Source organism: Phoenix dactylifera, chromosome 5 (genome assembly GCF_051530095.1).
Source record: "Phoenix dactylifera cultivar Ajwa chromosome 5, Ajwa_hap1_PhDact_Kaust_v1.1, whole genome shotgun sequence".
Lineage (NCBI taxonomy): Eukaryota > Viridiplantae > Streptophyta > Magnoliopsida > Arecales > Arecaceae > Phoenix > Phoenix dactylifera.
This window is the reverse complement of record NC_143194.1, coordinates 12328575-12349348: the sequence shown is the minus strand read 5'-3', so window position 1 is coordinate 12349348 and position 20774 is coordinate 12328575. Positions and strand designations below refer to the sequence as shown.

The 20774-nt window shown below is 44.6% G+C and overlaps 2 pseudogenes; one reads left to right on the top strand and one right to left on the bottom strand.

Annotated features, from left to right (window-relative positions):
- Window positions 1-1040: 1040 nt before the first annotated feature.
- Window positions 1041-3034, top strand: LOC148703385 (putative xyloglucan galactosyltransferase GT19 pseudogene; annotated as a pseudogene).
- Window positions 3035-20079: 17045 nt separating this feature from the next.
- Window positions 20080-20774, bottom strand: LOC120111715 (zinc-finger homeodomain protein 1-like; annotated as a pseudogene).

The window sequence follows — 20774 nt, the reverse complement described above, 5'->3', positions numbered from 1 at the left end:
CTAACCCAACCCAACCTGATCGTTCTATTAGGTTGGGTCTGGGTCCAACATTAGGATTCGAACAAGAAGTCAGGCTGAGTCGGGGTCACTGATAATCCGGATTGACTTGACTCATTTGCACCCCTAAGCTTGCTAGATTTGTTTCAGTGCCCATGGGGCATGTCATGCAATTGACTTGCATTTAAGATGAGCCAAGCCACGGTAACTCTTGCTTAAAAACTAACAACTCTTATACTACATGATCTTTCTACATTATAATGCGTGCTCTTGTGGCTTTCTTCATTTTCTTCCAGTTTTGCAGAGAAGACTTTCTTTTTCTTTTTCGTCTTGCTTCATAAATGCTCACCTTCTATCTAAGAAAAGTGAGAATTATATATATATATATATATATATATATATATATATATATAGAGAGAGAGAGAGAGAGAGAGAGAGAGAGAGAGAGAGAGAGAGAGAGAGAGAGAGAGAGAGAGAGAGAGAGAGAGAGAGAGAAGTCAAAAAAAAAAGTCCTACAAAAACAAATGCAATTGCAATTAGCAATCTTCCAACAGACATTTGACGGGACCACGACCTCCTTGGTTAATTAATCTGGAATTGTTCAATCCTGCGGATCGGTCCACGTTTTACCAGTCCGCTTTAGACGAGCCCGGTCGGGCATCCATCTATTTTTCAAATTCACGCTGCTGCAATCTTTCAGAGTCCCGGCGATGAAAGCCAAAATACCCGCTTTCAGTTATAACCCCGTACGTAGATGTTCCATTGTCCTTGTGAATCACGGCCCCTCATCGTAGATTAGATGAAAAACGCTGATTGGACTTCCAACTTTTGAATATGTGCAAACCTACGCAAGCCTAACCTTGTCAACTGGTAAGGGATGGAAAAGTTTGTAGCTACCTTGTCATCTGGTAAAAGATGGAAAAGTTTCTAGCTATATAAAGAGCTGCATGCCTTTCGCCTCCTTTGTCCCTATCTATTCCACCATCAAACATCCGCAATATCAATTCCACAAACAAGCAACTCAGAGTCTAGTTCTTGTAGAGATGGGTCTTTGCTCTAGAGAAGTGTTGTTTCTCGTTCTGGTGATCTCAAGCTTGAATCCACTTTTAGCATCCGCGAGGCCTTTGGAAGGAGAGTGGGGTGCGGAGAACGGTTGTGGGCTCATTCTGGAGGTGCTGAGAGGTCCGGTGACACCTTCGGGGCCCTCGGGCTGCACCCACAACCCAGGGAACCATGGTGGTCCTTGTCCCACTCGTTGATATGTCTGCCAATGGGCTTTTTCTGCTTGCATGAGAACTCGCATGATATCTCTGCACCCTTTAGATGGTTTCCTTGCAAATGATGGAAGACCGACAATAAGAGCTAGTGCTACTCTAACGCATTTTTTTTTCATTTCCTTTTTAAATAGTTGGGAAGTTAACATTACCAAGATACACTGTTATGCAACACAAAATTAATTAAAGGTGTGTAAAATATGTTTCTTGAGAAATAAAAGGTGTGTAAATGTGATCTAAAATCTCTCTCTCTCTCTCTCTCTCTCTCTCTCACACACACACACACACACACACACACACACATGCAGGTCTTGCAAGAAATCTGCTAGAAGAGTCCTAAATTATATTAGTATATATGGGCTATACTTGATGGAGAGAACGTGCTACCTTATCCAAATTTCCAACTTAGGTTGTAGAGGATTTGATGTAACATAAAAAAAAGTTTCGATGTTGTTTCTTGATCTCTTACTTCTAAGTGTGCAATGTATGTTGAAGTGTATGTGTTGGAAGTGTAGAGGATTTGATCTATAGATTATTATTCGTTGTGCTAGAAGAACGTTGTTTTGCCTCATATGGACCAAATAATGTATAAATGGACTGAAAGTGGCACCAATTAGTTGGCAGAAGTTCTCTCTAATTGCTACAGTATTTTTTCAATTTATTATGAACCTAGGCACACCTAAATTGTCATATTGATATCTAGTGGTGAATGAGATGCATGGTAATGTATATTTCAGTAATACTTCTCATTTAAATCTCTTGGACTTTTAATATCCCACTAGAGCTTTTTTTATGTACATGTCATGATCTTCTAAAATTAAAATTCTGAAATTTTAAGGGTCAATAAAATGATGCAGTTCGGTGATACCCACTACAAAAGAAAGGATATCTCCCGACGGTTTTTTTGGTCTCTACCGACGCTTTTAAGCGTCGGCGAATTTCCAGCCCACGCACCGCAAAGCGTGGGTCAGACGTCGGGCAGATGGGCGTGGGTCCGGTTTTTGCCGATGTTAAGAGATAGCGTCGGCAAAAACAGGACTTTTCCGACGCTAATGAAAGCGTCGCGAAAATACTCAACGCAAGCGTCGGCGTTAGCAACCTATTTTTAAAAAAAAAAATTAAAAAAGAATTAAAAAACAGGACTTTCCCACCCCACCTCCTTCCACCCGGGCACCCTCGCCCGCCTCGAAGCTTGGCTCGCCCGAGCCCGCCGCGCCCGCCGCACCAACCTCATGCTCTTCGTCGGCGGCGGCGGCGGAGGCGGCCCCAACATTCGCGGCAGCATCCGGGCCCAGTGCGAGAACCGGACCGACATCTGCGAGGTGGTCGACTGCTCCGAGGGGTCCTGCTCCCACGACCCCATCCGGTTCATGCGGCCCATGCTCCGGTCCAACTTCTGCCTCCAGCCGCCCGGCGACACGCCGACACGGCGGTCCACCTTCGACGGGATCCTGGCCGGTTGCATCCCGGTGTTCTTCGAGGAGATCGGGGCGCGGGCGCAGTACGGGTGGCACCTCCCGAAGGACCGGTTCGAGGAGTTCTCGGTATTTATTCCGAAGGAGGAGGTTGTCTTCAACGGGCTCCGGATCGCCGACGTTCTGGCGGCGATTCCGCCGGCGGAGGTGCGGCGGATGCGGAAGAAGGTCCTGGAGCTGGCGCCAAGGGTGATGTACCGGCGACACGGCAGCTCGGCGGCGCTCCGGGCGCGGAAGGACGCCGTGGATCTGGCCATCGACGGAGAAGCCCAAAGGTGCAGTAGATAAAGAAAAGGGGAGAACGGGTGGGGTCTCTGGTGTGGGATTAAAAGAAGAACTTCGGCGGATGGAGCGGCTAGGTGAAGGAGGAGGGATCGGGGGAGTTGGGTCCCTTTTGGCCTCCGACGATGCTTTAAAGCGTCGTCGTCTCTAAGATCGGGGCAGCGGCTGGGTGAAGGAGGGATCGGGGGAGTTGGGCCCTTTTGGCCTCCGACGACGCTTTAAAGCGTCGTCGTATCTAAGATCGGGGCAGCAGCTGGGTGAAGGAGGGATCGGGGGAGTTGGGCCCTTTTGGCCTCCGACGACGCTTTAAAGCGTCGTCATCTCAGACGACGCTTTAAAGCGTCGTCGTCTCTAAATTTCACCCGACGCTATCAAAAAGCGTCGTCGAGTTTCGACCCCCGCTCGAAATTCGCCGACGCTTTTTGATAGCGTCGGCGGGGAAGAGTCGGCAAAACCATACTTCTTATAGTGACCTTTGGGGCGTTCAGGATGCACTCACACCCTAAGTGAAGAAGTGCTAGAGAATGAGATGGAGGAAGAAATGAGTTAGAGGTTGTATAGAAGAATGAACAGTGCCTGATACATTGTTATAATATCCAGCATGCTGTTCATTCTCCTCTTCTATTTTCATATATTGAACAGAGTCTCTTACAGCCCTTTTATACACACTCTGATCCAATGATCAGTTGAGGGAAATAACAGAATTTTGTTACAATGAAGACTCTGGAATCTGGGAGAAGAAGTCTGTTGTAAGAACACTCTGGAAATCAGAGGAGCACATAGAGCTTGAAGTGAATTCGGATGGCTATGAAGCAGTGATGATCATTTGCTGTAACAGCAGGGAGATGTACATCCTAAGACCCCCCCTCAAGCTGAGAGTGGGAAGCAACTCTCAGCTTGGAACAGATCATTCGATGACGAGCCGTGGGAAGAGATTTGGTAAAAATATCTGCCGGCTGGTCTTGAGTAGAGACGTGAGAGAGATTAATCTCTTTGGACTGCAGTTTCTCCCTAATGAAATGATAGTCCACCTCAATGTGTTTAGTTCGAGCGTGGAACACAGGATTGGCTGCAAGAGCCATAGCTGAAATGCTGTCTGAGTAGAGGGCAGTGGGATCAGCAATGGAAACACCGAGTTCCTGAAGAAGACGCCGAAGCCAGACCAGCTCCTGGGTCGTAACTGCCATAGCCCGGTACTCAGCCTCGGTCGAAGATCGGGCAACTGTTGGCTGCTTCTTGGCGCACCAAGATATAAGGTTGCAGCCGAGGAAGACACAAAACCCTGAGGTGGACCGTCTATCCTGTGCATCGCCGGCCCAGTCAGAGTCACAGTAAGCTGTGAGTTGAAGGGAACTACTTTTATAGTGTAAGCAGTAATCAGTTGTGCCTTTGACATATCTGAGGATGTGTTTAAGGTATTGAAAGTGCAATTGGAGAGGGTGATGCATGAATTGACACACAAAATTCACAGCAAAGGAAAGATCTGGCCGAGTGATTGTAAGATATTGTAAAGAACCAGCGAGGCTCCTGTAAAACTCTGCATCTGAAAACGGGGCAGAGAGATCATTGATAGAAGACTTCTTGGTCGAAAGAGGAGAAGCAATGGATTTACAATTCTCCATGCCAGCCCGCTGTAACAGCTTCTGAGCATACTGAGATTAACTAAGTCGAATGCCGTCTGCATCGAAGAAGAAGCGAATGCCCAGGAAATAGGAGAACTGACCCAAATCCTTCATTTTGAATTTGGAATGAAGCTTATGTAGGAGAGTAGTAATTGCATCAGAGTCGTTTCCAATCAGGAGGATGTCATCGACATATATGAGTATGTAGATGACTGTGGTGTCCTGCTGAAAGAGAAAAAGAGGGGGATCTGCCGAGCTGGAACGGAAGCGATGCTGGAGAAGAAACTCGGAAAAGGTAGCAAACCACTGACGTGGTGCCTGTTTCAAACCATAAATGGTAGGATTCTCTGGATCCTTGAAGCCTCTTGGTTGTTCCATTAAAACAAGTTCATCAAGATGTCCATGGAGGAAGGCATTTGACACGTCGAGCTGTTTGATAGACCAGCCCGAGTGTAAGGCAAGAAGAACAAGTACCCTGATGGTCGGAAACTTCGCCACAGGACTGAAAGTTTCATGATAATCCAGGCCATACTCCTGTTTGAATCCCTGAGCAACTAAACGAGCCTTGTACCTTGCTAGTGAGCCATCAGAATTTCTCTTGATCTTATAAGTCCATCGGCAGCCAAGGATATTTTGATCAGAAGAGTGAGGAACTAGTGTCCATGTCTGCTGATCAATCAATGCATTGAATTCAGAGGATATCGCTGCTCGCCAGTTAGGATCAGCATTCACCACTGAGAAACAAGTTGGTTCCTGATCATCTGCATCCACACTGATGAGAGAGAAAATTTGCTTTGGTCGAAGTGACCCTGTCTTCGATCTTGTAACCATGGGATGCCGAACTGGAGAAGGGGATACAGTGGAACATGGAGTACTTGCTGGTTGTGTAGGTGAGATGGAAGGTAGAGGTGCGGTGGAGGTTGAAGACGAAGTAGATGAAGAGAAGGAGGGTGAATGGGTATTGGTGGTCCTTGGTTTGGAGAAAGTAGACAAAGTAGGGAGCTGAGAAGGGGGAACCAGTAGAGGCGTGGGAAGTAGAGGTGCTGACGAGATGGTGGATTGAACAGAATGAGCAAAAGGGAAGAACGACTCGTTGAATCGAACATGTCTGGAGATGTAGACCCGGCCATTGGATGGATCATAGCAGCGATAGCCTTTATGGTTAGAGGAGTAGCCAATGCAGACACAAGGTAAAAACCGGGGTGAGAACTTGGATGGGTTCTGAGGACGCACCCATGGAAAACATTGGCAACCAAAGACTCGAAGGAAGCTGTAATCAGGAGAACGCTGATACAGAACCTGAAAAGGAGATTTGTGTTGCAGATTTGGAGTTGGGAGACGATTGATTAAGTAAACGGCAGTCAAGAGTGCCTCAACCAAGAATTTATGGGGAAGAGAAGAATGAAAAAGAAGACTCCTGACCATTTCAAGGATCTGGCGATGTTTACGTTCTGCACTCCCGTTTTGTTCAGTGGTGTAGGGAGAAGATCGTTGATGAACGATGCCAGATGCAGCAAACAGGTGGTGGAATTTAGAGTTAACTAATTCCCCACCACCATCAGAATGAAAGACTTTGATAGTGGAGGAAAATTGATTTTCAACTAAATTTTTGAACTCAACAAACTTAGAAAATACATCTGATTTTTGTGCTAAAGGATACACCCAGATGAATTTTGAAAAATCATCCATGAACAAGACATAGTAACGTAGACCAGTGGAGGAATTTAAGGGAGAAGGTCCCCAGACATCAGAGTGTATGAGGTCAAGTGGACGGTGGGAGATGGAGTTGCTGGTGGAGAAGGGAAGTTTGTGTCCCTTGGCCATGTTGCAGAATTGACAAGGTGCAGTGTCAACTGATGAGGAAGCAATGGAGGTGTCCTTGATGATTTGCAGTAATGTGGAGGCAGCTGGATGACCGAGACGGAGATGCCAAAGTGAGGTCGAGAGCTTTGTGGACACGAATGCGGTCGAGCTGGAAGTAGGAGTGATATGCTGAACGAAGGAGAAAGGTATCCTGTAGAGCCCCTCAGTGCAGCGTCCCTGGAACAAGATCTGGCCTATTGCTTTGTCCTTGATAACACAACCATCAGAGTTAAAGTGAAGGGTGCAGTGATTATCAACAGCTAACTTGTATACTGATAGCAGATTGTGAGAAATTTTTGGAGCATGCAGCAGTTCAGAGAGTTTAAAATTGTGAGTTGGGGTGCAGAGGATACCAGTCCCTGATTGCATGACAGGGATGGAGGTGCCATTGCCCACTGTGATCCTATCGGATCCCTGATACGAAGAGGCATCTGAAAATGGCAGTGGGTCGAAAGTGATATGTGAGGTAGCACCGCTGTCTACAATCCAGTCTCTTAAAACAGAGGAGGAAGATGGTGTAGAGAGGAGCGCCTGTTGGTTTGGCTGTCTCGGAGGAGACGAATTGTAGCTCGGATTCATTCTGAACCAGCAATGAATTGCTGTGTGCCCTCTTTTGCCACAGATCTGGCAGTCAATTGAAGCTCGAGAGTCTTTTCGAGGTCCAGGATAACTTCATTTGCTGTTCCAGTTGTTGCTAGAGTAAGTACTCCTTGCTCGGCCACGTCCTCTGGAGTTAAAGAAAGATCTACCTCGACCTCTTCCTCGAATGGCTGGAAGTGCAAAGGAATCTACGGAGGAGTGTTGCCTTTCTCTGGAAAGGATGATGAGTTCCTCACTGCAGAGCAGAGCGTAGAGCTCATCCAGTGTGAGGGAGGCTGACCGAGTTCGAATTGATGTTGCAAAGGCATCGTATGAAGGCGGTAGCCCATTAAGGATGTACAGAATGACATCTTCAGTGTCAATTGTGGATCCAACAGCTGATATAGCGTCAACTTTTTGCCGAACTTCATTGAGGAACTGCTGCATCGGAAGATCCATTTTCTTTATGTTGTGCAACTCATTTTTGAGTTGCATTACATGACTCCTTGTAGCCGAATTTAATCGACATTCTAAGGTAGTCTAGATCTGAAAACAGTGATCTAGATTGATCACGTATGGTAAGATAGAGGGAGAGATTGTAGAATTAATGGCAGAGGCTAGGAACTGGTCTGTCAGCAACCAGAGTTCATAACATCTGTTCTCATCTTCAATGGAAGACGGAATGCTGGTGGAAGTACCATCTAAGAATCCGAAGAAGCCACTCACTTTGAAAAGACGAGTAACTTGAGACCTCCAAGTTAGATAGTTATCAGATTGAAGCTGGGTGGAGACCAGGGTCTGTATTTTTGAAATCAAAAATTTCAACCTGGGAGAGGTTAAGGGATCATCTAAAGATCCTGATGATTCGGCTGACCTGGTGACTTGCTCAGATCTAGGAGACGCCATTTGATCTTCTTCTAGTGGAGGAAGAACCACTTCTAGAGAGAAAGGCTGCATGAGCTAGTGAACATGCTCATCGATCTCATGAATTCGTTTGAGATTTCTTCTGTCTTTGACTGAGATTTGAAGTGAGCTGGGGTTGAGAGGCAACAGCAGTCGGAGGAGACAATCGTCAGGACCTCCCGCTCTGATACCATCAAGAAGTGCTAGAGAATGAGATGGAGGAAGAAATGAGTTAGAGGTTGTATGGAAGAATGAACAGTGCCTGATACATTGTTATAATATCCAGCATGCTGTTCATTCTCCTCTTCTATTTTCATATATTGAACAGAGTCTCTTACAGCCCTTTTATACACACTCTGATCCAATGATCAGTTGAGGGAAATAACAGAATTTTGTTACAATGAAGACTCTGGAATCTGGGAGAAGAAGTCTGTGTAAGAACACTCTGGAAATCAGAGGAGCACATGGAGCTTGAAGTGAATTCGGATGGCTGTGAAGCAGTGATGATCATTTGCTGTAATAGCAGGGAGATGTACATCCTAAGACTAAGTAATCATGGTGCTTTTTGGCCCCCATATTGACATGTCCACCGAGGGGCTCTTTCTGCTTACATGAAAGCGCACATAGTTAAGCATGCCTTAAATTGCACGATCAGGCTCGCTTCATGATAGAGTTCAAAAAATTTGGATAAAAAAGAAGAAAAAAAACAATGGGGAACTTTTGTGAGGTTTGTAGTGGTAATTATGGAGGGCTTGGTGGCCCAGGCCTAAAGCCCACCACTAACCTTTTCCAAGGATATGGGAGCAGAACTCTCATGGTATGGACTCAAGCCAATTTTGAAATACATCTTATTTGTCTCCATTTAGGAAAGTATAAGAGATGGAATGGATTAGGCTTAGGGTTTTGTCAAGAGGCAGTTCTATTTTTGTATTTCATCCTTTTGATTATAGTTGGAATCTCTACTATATTCTCTCCCATGGATGTAAGTGCGAGGATCCATGCGGGCGTGTGTTTAGTCCCACATCGGTTATTTGCTGGATAGATCTTGGGTATTTATACAGAATCAAGGAACTCAAATAGTACCTTCCGGCTAGCCATTTTGGGTGAGGTCTTGCATTGTTAGAAATGGTATCAAAGCGGACCCGGCCCATAACCTATGTGGACTAGAGGATACTGCAACACGGATCCATTGGGGCTGACCACGGGCCAATCGTGGTATTTGTGATTAGATTTGAATAGATTTGAACCCTTAGCCTGACGAGAACGTCAGGGCTTGAACGGAGGGAGTATGAGAAGACTCGTGCGGGCGTGTGTTTAGTCCCACATCAGTTATTCGCTGGGTAGATCTTGGATACTTATACAGGATCAAGAAACTCAAATAATACCTTCTGGCTAGCCATTTTGGGTGAGGTTCTGGATTGTTACAAATGGTATCAGAGCAGACCCGGCCATAACCTATGTGGACTAGGGAACACTACAGTACGGATCCATTGGGGCTGACTACAGGCCAATCGTGGTGTTTGTGATTAGATTTAAATCCTTAGCCTGACGAGGACGTCAAGGCTTGAACGAGGAAGTATGTGAGGACTTGTGCGTGCGTGTGTTTAGTCCCACGTCGGTTATTCGCGGGGTAGATCTTGAGTACTTATACAGGATCAAGGAACCCAAATAATACCTTCCAGCTAGCCATTTTGGGCGAGGTCCTGGGTTGTTACAAATAGTATCAGAGCGGATCCGACCCATAACTTATGTAGACTATGGAACACTACAGCACGGATCCATTGGGATTGACCACAGACCGATCGTAGTGTTTGTGATTAGATTTGAATTGATTTAAACTCTTAGCCTGACGAGGACGTCAGGGTTTGAACGGGGGGAGTATGTGAGGACCCGTGCGGGCGTGTGTTTAGTCCCACATCGGTTATTCGCTGGGTAGGTCTTGGGTACTTATATAGGATCAAGGAATCCAAACAATACCTTCCGGCTAGCGATTTTAGGTGAGGTCCTGGGTTGTTAGAAATTGTATCACGCGTGTGTTTAGTCCCACATCAATTATTTTCTGGATAGATCTTGGTTTTTATACAGGATCAAGAAACCCAAATAGTACCTTCCGGTTAGCCATTTTAGGTGAGGTCCTGGGTTGTTACAAATGGTATCAGAGCAGACCCGACCTATAACCTATGTGGATTAGGGGACACTGCCGCACGGATCCATTGGGGCTAACTATAGGCCAATCGTGGTGTTTGTGATTAGATTTAAACCCTTAGCCTGACGAGGACGTTAGGGTTTGAACGGGAGAGTATGTGAGGACTCGTGCGGGTGTGTATTTAGTTCCACATCGGTTATTCGCTAGATACATCTTGAGTACTTATACAGGATCAAGGAGCCCAAATAATACCTTCCTGCTAGTCATTTTGGGCGAGATCTTGGGTTGTTACAAATGGTATTAGAGCGGATCCGGCCCATAACTTATTTGGACTAGGGAACACTGCAGCACGGATCCATTGGGGTTGACCACGGACCGATCGTGGTGTTTGTGATTAGATTTGAATGGATTTGAACCCTTAGCCTAACGAGGACGTCAGGGCTTGAACGGAGGAAGTATGTGAGGACCCATGCGGGCGTGTGCTTAGTCCCACATCGGTTATTCACTAGGTAGATCTTGGGTACTTATACAGGATCAAGGAACCCAAACAATACCTTCCGGTTAGCCATTTTAGGTGAGGTCTTGGGTTGTTACAAATGGTATCAGAGTAGATCCGACCCATAACCTATATGGACTAGGGGACACTGCAGCACGGATCCATTGGGCTGTGAGGATTCGTGCGGACGTATGTTTAGTCTCACATCGGTTATTCGTTGGGTAGATCTTAGGTACCTATACAGGATCAAGAAATCCAAATAATACCTTCTGGCTAGCTATTTTGGGTGAGATCCTGAGTTGTTACAAATGGTATCAGAGTGGACCCAGCCTATAATCTATGTGGACTAGGAGACACTGCAGCACGGATCCATTGGGGCTAACCATGAGCCGATCATGGTGTTTGTGATTAGATTTGAATATATTTGAACCCTTAGCCTGATGAGGACGTCAGGGGTTGAATGGAGGGAGTATGTGAGGATCCGTGCGGGTGTGTGTTTAGTCCCACATCAGTTATTTGCTGGATAGATCTTGGATATTTATACAGGATCAAGGAACCCAAATAGTACCTTCTGGCTAGCCATTTTGGGTGAGGTCCTAGGTTGTTACAGTAAGCTTGAGGTTAAATCGTATAAATCTATGCATAGTGTATTTTTCTTCTCTCTATTTTCTTGAATCTCTTTATTCTTCTTCAGTTTCATTTAAACCTGTTCCAATAGTTTCTTACTCTTCAATAAAAAATAGGGCATAAAATAGGAAGATATTCTTTTAAAAAATTTCATGGCTTACTGGCAAATGATGGAACTTCAACAACTAGTGCTAGTGCTATGTAACACATGCATTTTTCATCTTCGATTTATTTCATTTTATTTATAATATAATTAGAAAGTTAACATTCCCAACATGCACTTTGCTCTTCATAAGGTACAAAAGCCGTGTTAAATATTTTTTTTGAAAAATTAATTGTTTGTAAATGTGATCTAAAGTTTAATATCTCTCCCACACAACTACTTATATATGCGTGTGCGGATGTAGCAAGAAGGCTGCTAAAAAAGCCTTGAACTACTACCACATTAGTGAATGTTGGCCATGCTCAGCTAAAAGGAATAATAACCTGTACATGCCTCATTAGTAAGTGATAAAACGGCTGGTGTTATGCTAAGTATTCAAACTCTAGCTAATCTTCACCCATCCCCCCTATAGAAAAGTGTGAATTGTCTACAATTCTAGTCTTAAGAAACTTTTAGTGTAGGAAGTATGTAAGTGGCAAATTCTTATTGCTTTTGTAACTTTACCTTGTATTCGATTTATAGAAGTAGTTTTAAATGAGAAAAAAAAAATCTCATCTATATTTTTAATGTTCTATGAATATCTGCCTCATATCCATTCCTAACAGCTTGAGTTGTGGAGGATCTAAATTGTACAATGTTCTAAATACGTTTAGAGGATTTGATGCAGCTTGGCAAAATTTTCTCTAAAAATTACAAAGCTTACAAAGTGCATAGATAATTGGGATGCCGAAAATTAATCTCTTGCAGTACTGCTGCACTCCTCATTTATTTGGAAATAGGTTCATATCTTGGTCTTCTTTGTCTACCAAGTGTTTGACCACCAACTTCTAACTCAATTTGCTTATGTATATGATGCTTATTTTTTAATTTAGATACATTTTTTCTGATATAACTATTTTCTTAATCATCATCACGGCATCCTGTTCATCAAGGTTCATTCTAAAGACAAGGAGAAGAATTGCTTTTAAGAATTTTCAGAAAGATGTTGAAATTTTCGTATTTGCAATACAAGGGACTTTATGGACTGTTATATCTCTATGAAGGCACATATTCTAGTCAATTTTCAAAATTTTACAATTGATACGTACAGATATAACACAAGTAGGTGGGCAGAAAAATTGTTCTTAGAATTGTAGGAAAGAGGATATTTCCTCGTAGAAACTGGTTCACGTCTGATTCAAGTTGGTGCTACGACACGTTAGACGATCATGCGCTGACTAATTCACCATTAACATCTTATGAATCCATAGGTCTGGGTTTCTTTCCAAACGTTGACGATAAAAATATAACAAAACGGAGATGCCGCGTGGTAGTTGGGTTCGTCCAAGTCTACCGCTGGAAAACGCTGTTTAGACTTCAAAACCCATGCATACGTGGAAAAAACCAGCTTCATAAACTTTCCTATATATACTGAGCTTCCTGTCATTCCTTTACCTCATTCTCTATCAGAGATCTTCCTCCCTACCGTCCTATAATCCGACAATAAGAATCCCACAGGCGCATCAGCTCTCTCTTCTTCACTAAAATGGGTCTGCGTCCAAGAGAGCTGCTGCTGCTCGTCTTGGTGATCTCAAGCTTGCATCCACTCATGGCGGCGAGGCCTTTGAACGGAGAGTGGTGGCCAGAGAACGTTGGGCTCTTGCTGGAATCCCTTCCGAAGGGGCCGACAAATCCTTCTGGGCCATCAGGCTGCACCAGCGACCCCAACAACCATCGCGGAATTTGTCCACCTTCTTAATCTTCATTGCCTTCATCATGCATGCCAGGGGTTTTGCGTATTTTCCTTTCATCCATGAAGAGCCCCTGAAAAATGATGGAAGAAGATGATAAATTTATGAAGCTTGGGACATCTTTTCTTTTTTTCTTTTTTCTTTTCTTTTTTTCACGGCTTAGGCAATTTTATTCTAATTGTATCCTCTATTCTTTCGCATGAGATATGGCCCATGCAATCGAACCACTTAAAGGAAATGTACCGTTTTATCATTGGTGTAATTCTTCTCATTTTCTCATAAAAAGGGTGTAAATTTTCCTTTCTTGAAGTCCATGTAATTGTGTATAAAATCCATATAATGCAAAATAAAAATTCCGATGCATTTCTATCTTGTTGTCTGCACTTACCTATAAGATTTTGCAACATTTTTTCCCAAACTTCGAGAAGGGATCAACGAAGTCACTGCAATTCTTAAAATAGCAGTATTGATATGTCATGATGTCATGACAACTCCAAGAAGAAAATTTATTTGTTGCCCAAGAACCATGGCTCGAAGTTTGAGTATTGTTTGGTAAATTCCTAGATATTTGAACTTGGACAATTATATATATTCGGTGGGTCTCCTTCTTTTACTCTCAAAAAGAAAAAAAGATATGTCAGCATAGGGCATTTATCATTTAACTTATTTGTACCAAATTTCTTTATATACATTTGGATAACTAAAATATAAGCTGATTAAGGTTTACTTATTACATCCTATTTACCTAAATGCCACTGGGTTAGGGATTGAGGTTCAATATTTAAATTTGCTTTGGGGAAAGAACTGTGGAGCACCCTCCCATCCACCAGATAGATTTTGCCTGGGACGAAAGCTACCAACTTTATGATTGGGACCCACCACTGGACCGGTATGAAATGCCCCAATCTTTTCATGCTTTGCCTGGAAGAGAAACCGCGGGCGAATTAACCCTATGACTGGAAAATTCATGAGGTTATTAATTGATGGTGCCAATGACGAAGATGCACAGAAAATAAATTTGTTATTGTGGTTGTTGTCATTGCTGTTGTTGTTACTACTATTATATACGACGGTCCCGGCTATTATTATATGACTAGAATTTATACTGATGGCTGTGGTCATGAATTATATAGTGGAAAAGACAGCGTTGGGAAACTAGCCCCCATGCATGATAGTTTTCCAGTATTGCATGGTTTGTATATTGTACAAGCACTAATAATAATGCAGCAAAAGATCAATGCTATCATTTGTTTTGATATCATGTCTGTGAGCTTGGGTGAAAGGATATCTAATGGTCTGGCTGCCTAACTAGGCATTTTTAGGAACTATAGGAGGAAGCCATTGATTTTAGCCTTCCAAGTGAGAAGGAAAATGCTGTGGAGCAAATAAAGAGGCTAAAATAAGTTGAGCACTACAAAGGCTTAAGCAGAAAGAACCAGTGTCTTGGCGTTTTTCTTTTTTCATGTAAGAATCTGGACTGCTAATGTTGTGTTAGAAAGGGTATACTTTCCCAAACTTATAGAGGATTTTTCTACTTGTATTGGTACCTTTCAATTGGCATTTTTGATTGCCTCAGACTATGTATATAACCTGGACCGTTGGGAGCTTTATCAAACCCTTTTTTTCCTGTGCTTTAAAGTATTATTTTTGCATTTCAACACTTTTGTTATGGCTTTTTCTTGAGAAAATTTGTGTTATAACTTCTATGTATAAAATACATGGCAGGTGCACTTTAGATGCGATGGGACCGAGGCACTTTAGATGCAATATTAACGCAGGGTTAAGAGGTTCCAATGAGGTAAATTGTGTTGCTGAATTATACGTAGGCTAATAATTGTTAATCTCTTTCCTAATTTCAGAAGATACAGTGTCTGAGCTTGCTGTGAAAATAGCCTTAGTAGAAGCAGTTTAATAGAGGTACGAACCCATTTGAGTACATCTTGCGTATGAACTCATCTAGCAAAAAGTCTTTGCACTGGAGGGCCCCAAACCTAGAAATAATGTTTTGCAATAGAGATTTGTTAAAATTATGAATTGCTGTCGCGGTTCTTTGGGTTACTAGGCATAGGATATTGGACTCAGGTGTCTCTACATCATATATCGGAGCCCTGCAAAACCAGCAGGAACTCCGAGCTAGGTTTTAGAGACCGTCGGTGCACTAAAGCAGTTAGTGAGCGGTCCGTACGTTTTTCCTCGGCCTTTTTTGCTGACCCAAGAAGTCAACCTCAGTGATTCAATCAGTCAATCCAAAGCATGGGAACGAGTCCATTCAACCCTAAAATAAACTGATCAAAACTCAAGACTTCTTCTGATTGAATCAGTCCATGATCAAAACGAGTCTCCCGTGTTTCCCACCAGATTTGCTTGGCTGATCCTCGTTACCACATAAAAATGTGAAACATGGTAACCTTTTAGCCGCATATGACACGAATCATAGTGTTTCTGTGGGTAACGTTCATACTTTGCTCTTCAACGTTTTTGTGGGTACGTGTACCAGGCATCCGTTCTACCATGCCTCGAGTTTTCAAACGTTTAGAAACACAAAACCGCGTGTGGACTTAGTCCAGTCTTATGAGTGGCGAAAATCGATCTAGACTTCGACCATGCATGCAAACGTGAAAGCTGCTATATATATATCGAGCAATCGTGTCTCCCCCACCTAATTCCATCAACAAACTAAGGTCTCTAGTTTCCTTCTATCTTATATTCCAAAGCAAAGGGAAGCCTACCAAAGGAATCTCTCGCTCTCTTTTATTACACAATTAAAATGGCTGTGTGCCCAAGAGAACTGTTGCTTCTTGTGTTGGTGATTTCAAGCGTGCATCCTTTTATGGGGGCAAGGCCTATGGAAGAAGAGACGTGGATGGAGAACGGTGGGCTCTTGTTGGAGTCTTTCCGAGGGCCGGTCACCCATTCTGGAGCTTCTGGTTGCACCCACAACCCCAACAACCATGGCGGCCCTTGCCCGGTTCACTAACAGTTTCTCATCTGGTTCAGGTTGCATCTTTAAGAATGATTCACCTTCTTTTGCGACTTCAACTGTCGGATCACACAATGACCACTTCGAGATTTGTGTGGGCGTGATCCAGTTGTCCATGTTGCCGAAGAGCATCCTGAAACCTTCTTACCTTAGGAAGTCCTGTTGGAATTACGACCGCCCACAAAAGCATGAAAAAATGGAACTCTTTAGGAGGCCATGCAAGAACTTGTAAACGAGAATTCTTGCACGTTATTTAGCATGTATACCAGTGTAATTGTTTTTAAATCATTTCCATATCCTACGACATAACCATTAGTTCTTATTTCTGTTTTCTTATCAAGATTTTTTGGATAGCGGAAGTTGTCAGATATAACGGCTCTATATCCTGTTTTCGTCTTTGCAAGTGTAATATTCGTTAAACAAGATTGGTTGGGTGGAATTCTCATTCTCATACTCAAACTACTTTCTTCTTCTGAGGGAATGAGGCGATTATTTCACATTTATAATGCGTGGTTAATGTCTTCAAGATGAGATCCATATCTGAGGGAGGACTGGTCCAGGTTTGTAGAGAATCTCATATTTGTGTCAATATGATAGGAGACACCTAAATAACCGTGATGGATACTATGAGGGAAAAGAAAAGGGAAGAAAGTTAAGACCATGATTTCATGGTCTACAAGCATCAATCCAAGCAATACTCATTAAGCCAATCCAGAACTTCGTAGCTTGTCGTCATGAATAGCCAATTGCAAGAGCAAGACTGGTGCAGGAAATTCCATAGTAGATTGTAAATAACAACTTTGAACTGAAACTCGAGAGAAAGCCGAATATGGTAATGTCATGTTTCAGCTTTTACCAGAGTTGCAAGAGCATGACCAGCCAGTGCTCCACCAATGACACCAAGAGGTGAAGAACCTGCAGCAAGCGCTGTACAAGAAAATGCGTCGAATGAAATCCATAAGAATATTAGTAGTTACTCAAGCAACCTAGAAAAAGCAAAACAGGAGACTACCTATCGTGGAGAAAAAGGATTTATCACCCCATTCAGCAACAAAAACCAGAAGAAAAGTACGAAATCCTTGCAACAGCCCTATTGATTGTATACATACGTGGCCTAGTAATTAATCATGGCACTTTCTTAAATGCACTTAGCCAGCAATACAACTAAGAAATTACTCAGGAAGTTTTAGAAATCAGCTAAAGTGCTTTGTCTCTTTGTCTCCTCGGGCGGTCATGCCTCATGACCAACCCCACCACCCATCATCAGAGTCATCTAACCAAGCAGCGAGACATGGACCGCCGCGACAAAGCCGACGGCGAATTGCAGCTGCGGGAGCTCTAGAGTCAGATCCGGAGCTTCCCGGCGGCCGACTGCCAGGTTGTCGGCGACATCGACGCACTCGTGGCGGGGGACATGCCGGAGGCCAAGATACGGCGGCTGCTGCTGCACCCCTCGGTGGTGGAGGAGGCGGAGGAATCCAATACCTTCTAGGGATCCACAAAAACAAAAATCCAACAAAAGGTTTCTTCCCAAATGATCCAACACCAGAGGGATTCAATCAAACATACCAAGAATCTGATCAAACCGAACGAAAACAATGGAATCGAAAAGGGGGAAGAACAATAATACCTTCAAGGCTCTCCCGGTCGGCGCTGCAGAGGAGGGAGTAGGAGAGGAGGTTGCGCTGCAGAGGAGGGAGGAGGAGAGGAGGTCGCTTGGCGCCGGAGAGGAGGGAGAAGGACGGGACAAGGGTCAGCGCCGGAGAGAAGGGAGGAGGAGGGAGAGGAGGGTCGGCTATTTTAGGGCTTGATCTATCGAGGATGGAGAAGGGGGGGCGGCCGCCGGTTTTGATGGGAATCTGGTTTTCAACGATGCGAATATGCGTCGTCATAGGCCAAGTCTACGACGACGCTAATAAGCGTCGTATATTGCCGACGCTTTTAAAAAGCGTCGGCTATTTTTGGCGCTGTGGTGGAAATTGCCGACGCTTTATACAAGCGTCGGCAAAAATAGGTCGTTAAAACCTCTTTTTCCTGTAGTGAACAACAACTTTAATTGAACGAACAAAGTCAGACTAGACCGTAGGGGTGCAAATGGGTCGGGTCGGACTAGGGCATAAGTGATGCCAACCCAACCCAGTTTCTTGATCGAGTCTTAATTTTGGACCTAGACCAACCCAAGAGAATATCGGGTTGGGTCCACGGCTATAATTTTTGACCCAACAGGTCATTCAGGTTAGGTCAAGTCCATGTATAATTTAGTTCCAACTGAAAATATTTAGGCACAATTCAAGTCGGGTCCAGACCCCATTCAACTTTACAAAATAAATATGAAGCAAGTTTCAGTACTCATGCACAATGCATTATAAAAATTCATTTATAATTAACAAATCCGAACCCTACCGATACCTGAATGAATAGGACGGTGAATTAGAGTCAACTATGGGATTATCTAACTTTCAAATGGGTTGCAAAATTATTTTGCATTGCAATGCAAAGATACATCTTTGACCAAGCAAACTGTTTACAAACACCAAGTTCAAGCATTGCTTAACTGCACTTTTAAAATAATTTTCAATATTTGCATTAATCCCTTGTGTCCCAACCAAATGTTAATGAAGTTTTGGGCATATTATAAATGACAGTAATTCAAACACAACAGCTATTCATGATATCCATCACTTCTAGAAATTTTAAGAGACCAAGGCATGAAGGATGCCAATGCATGGGTAGCGAATGTTAATGATGCTTTCGAAATTGCCCGCATCGTTTGAAATGCCATTCTAGTTTAGCCGCTCTTGAAATGGATCTCCCAATTGATCTGCTGAAACTAAGCTCTTGATCAGATAAAAAAGAGTCAACATCTCTCATAATAACTATGAAATGAAATGTGTAGATATGGCAAGAGAGACCATCTCAAAACAAATAGTAGACCTTACAGAGGAGTAGTGCTTGACTACACAAACTGCTCAAAACAAAATGCATTGAAACTTTCGAAAGGAGCCCATCTCCATGCATTGATGCTCGTGCTTTTTAAAAGTGTCATCGAAAACCTTAGTGCGCTAAGACGATACTCTAAAAAGCATCGTCGGAGGCCTAATCTCCCCCAAAACGGTACTTTAGAAAGCATTGTTGGAGGCCTAATCGCCCTCCTCCCCAAGACGATGCTTTAGAAAGCGTTGTTGGAGGCCAATCGACCCACCTCCCCCCGGCCCCCGCCTCCCCAACAAAATTTCCAACCCCTTCCAACCCTACCGCCATCATCCCAATCCTCCTTTTCTAGTCAAGTCCACTATTTCGTATACCGAAAAAAAGGTATGATAAGGCAAGTTTTGTATTGATTTCCAATAATGGATTAGATCGCACCAATGTCAATCCTTTTTATTCCAAGGCGAAGATTCAATCACTTACCTCCATCAGCCGAAACAAGTATAAGGTAGCGGTGGATGCGAAGGAGGTACTACAGAAAAAGTTGGTTTTACCGACGCTTTTTTGCCGACGCTTTTTACAAGCGTTGGTAAATTTCCGTCTAGCGTCAAAAGTTGCCGACGCTTGTAAAAAGCGTCGGCAACAGACGACGCTAATAAGCGTCGGTGTAGTTCTCCGGGCTAAGACGACGCTAAAAAGCGTCGTCGGAAGCCAACAGAAAAGACTCAGGCTAAATACCAACGAGCTCTCTCCTAACCACACCTCACACACCTGTCTCTCTCTCTCTCTACCTGGCCACCGCCCCCCTCTCTCTCATCCCTCCTCCCTCATCTCTCTCGCCCATTCCTCGTCTTCTCCAGAAACATCTATTTAACCAGTAGTATTACCCACATCTCTCTCGCCCATTCCTCGTCTTCTCTCTCTCTCTCTCTCCAAAAACATCGGTCACCATTAAAGACAGAGAGGAAGGTAGGCGATGGCCAAGACCAAACCCGGCAAGAAAGACCTCGATTCCTACACCATTAAAGGCACCAACAAGGTCTTCTTCCCCGACCCCGATGCTCCCCCTCCGCCGCTGCCGCCGATGCCTCCTCCCACGCCTCTGCCGCCCATCATCGAGTTCGAGATGTCCTCCTGCTCCTCCCTGCTGTACCCTACGCCGCCAGAAGTCGACGGAAGTGCCAGTGGCGCCGGCCGGTGCTGCTGCTGATGCGCGGCCGCCGCCATGGCCGCCATGTGGTGGTGGTGGTGCAGGTACCCCACCGGCGTCCGGTAGTAGGGGAAGAACTGCTGGTGGTACTCCGCCCCGATCACGCCGGCTCCGGGGGCGACGCCGCCCTCCGTCTCCTTCCAGTGGAAGTTCCGGTGGCAGCTGCAGGCGGCGCAGCGCAGCCCGTCCAGAGTACCCTCCTCCCGGCCGCCATGAACTCCCCGCACCCATCCACCGCATGTCCCCCGATATTCACTGCGTGGTTCTTGAGGCACTCTCTGTACCTCCCTCCCCCTACCCCGCTCACCTTCCGGTTACCCGGCGCCTCCGCCCCCACGACCGCCACCATCCCCACTTCCCCTCCTCCGCTGCCACCGCCTTCGCTCACCTTGCCGCCTCCGGCAGCGCCTCTGTCGGAATTCCCCAGAGGAGCCTCGTAGCCGGAGCCCACCGGCAACCCGATCTCCTCCTCCGGCTCGTCGTGGTCGTCGAAGTCCAT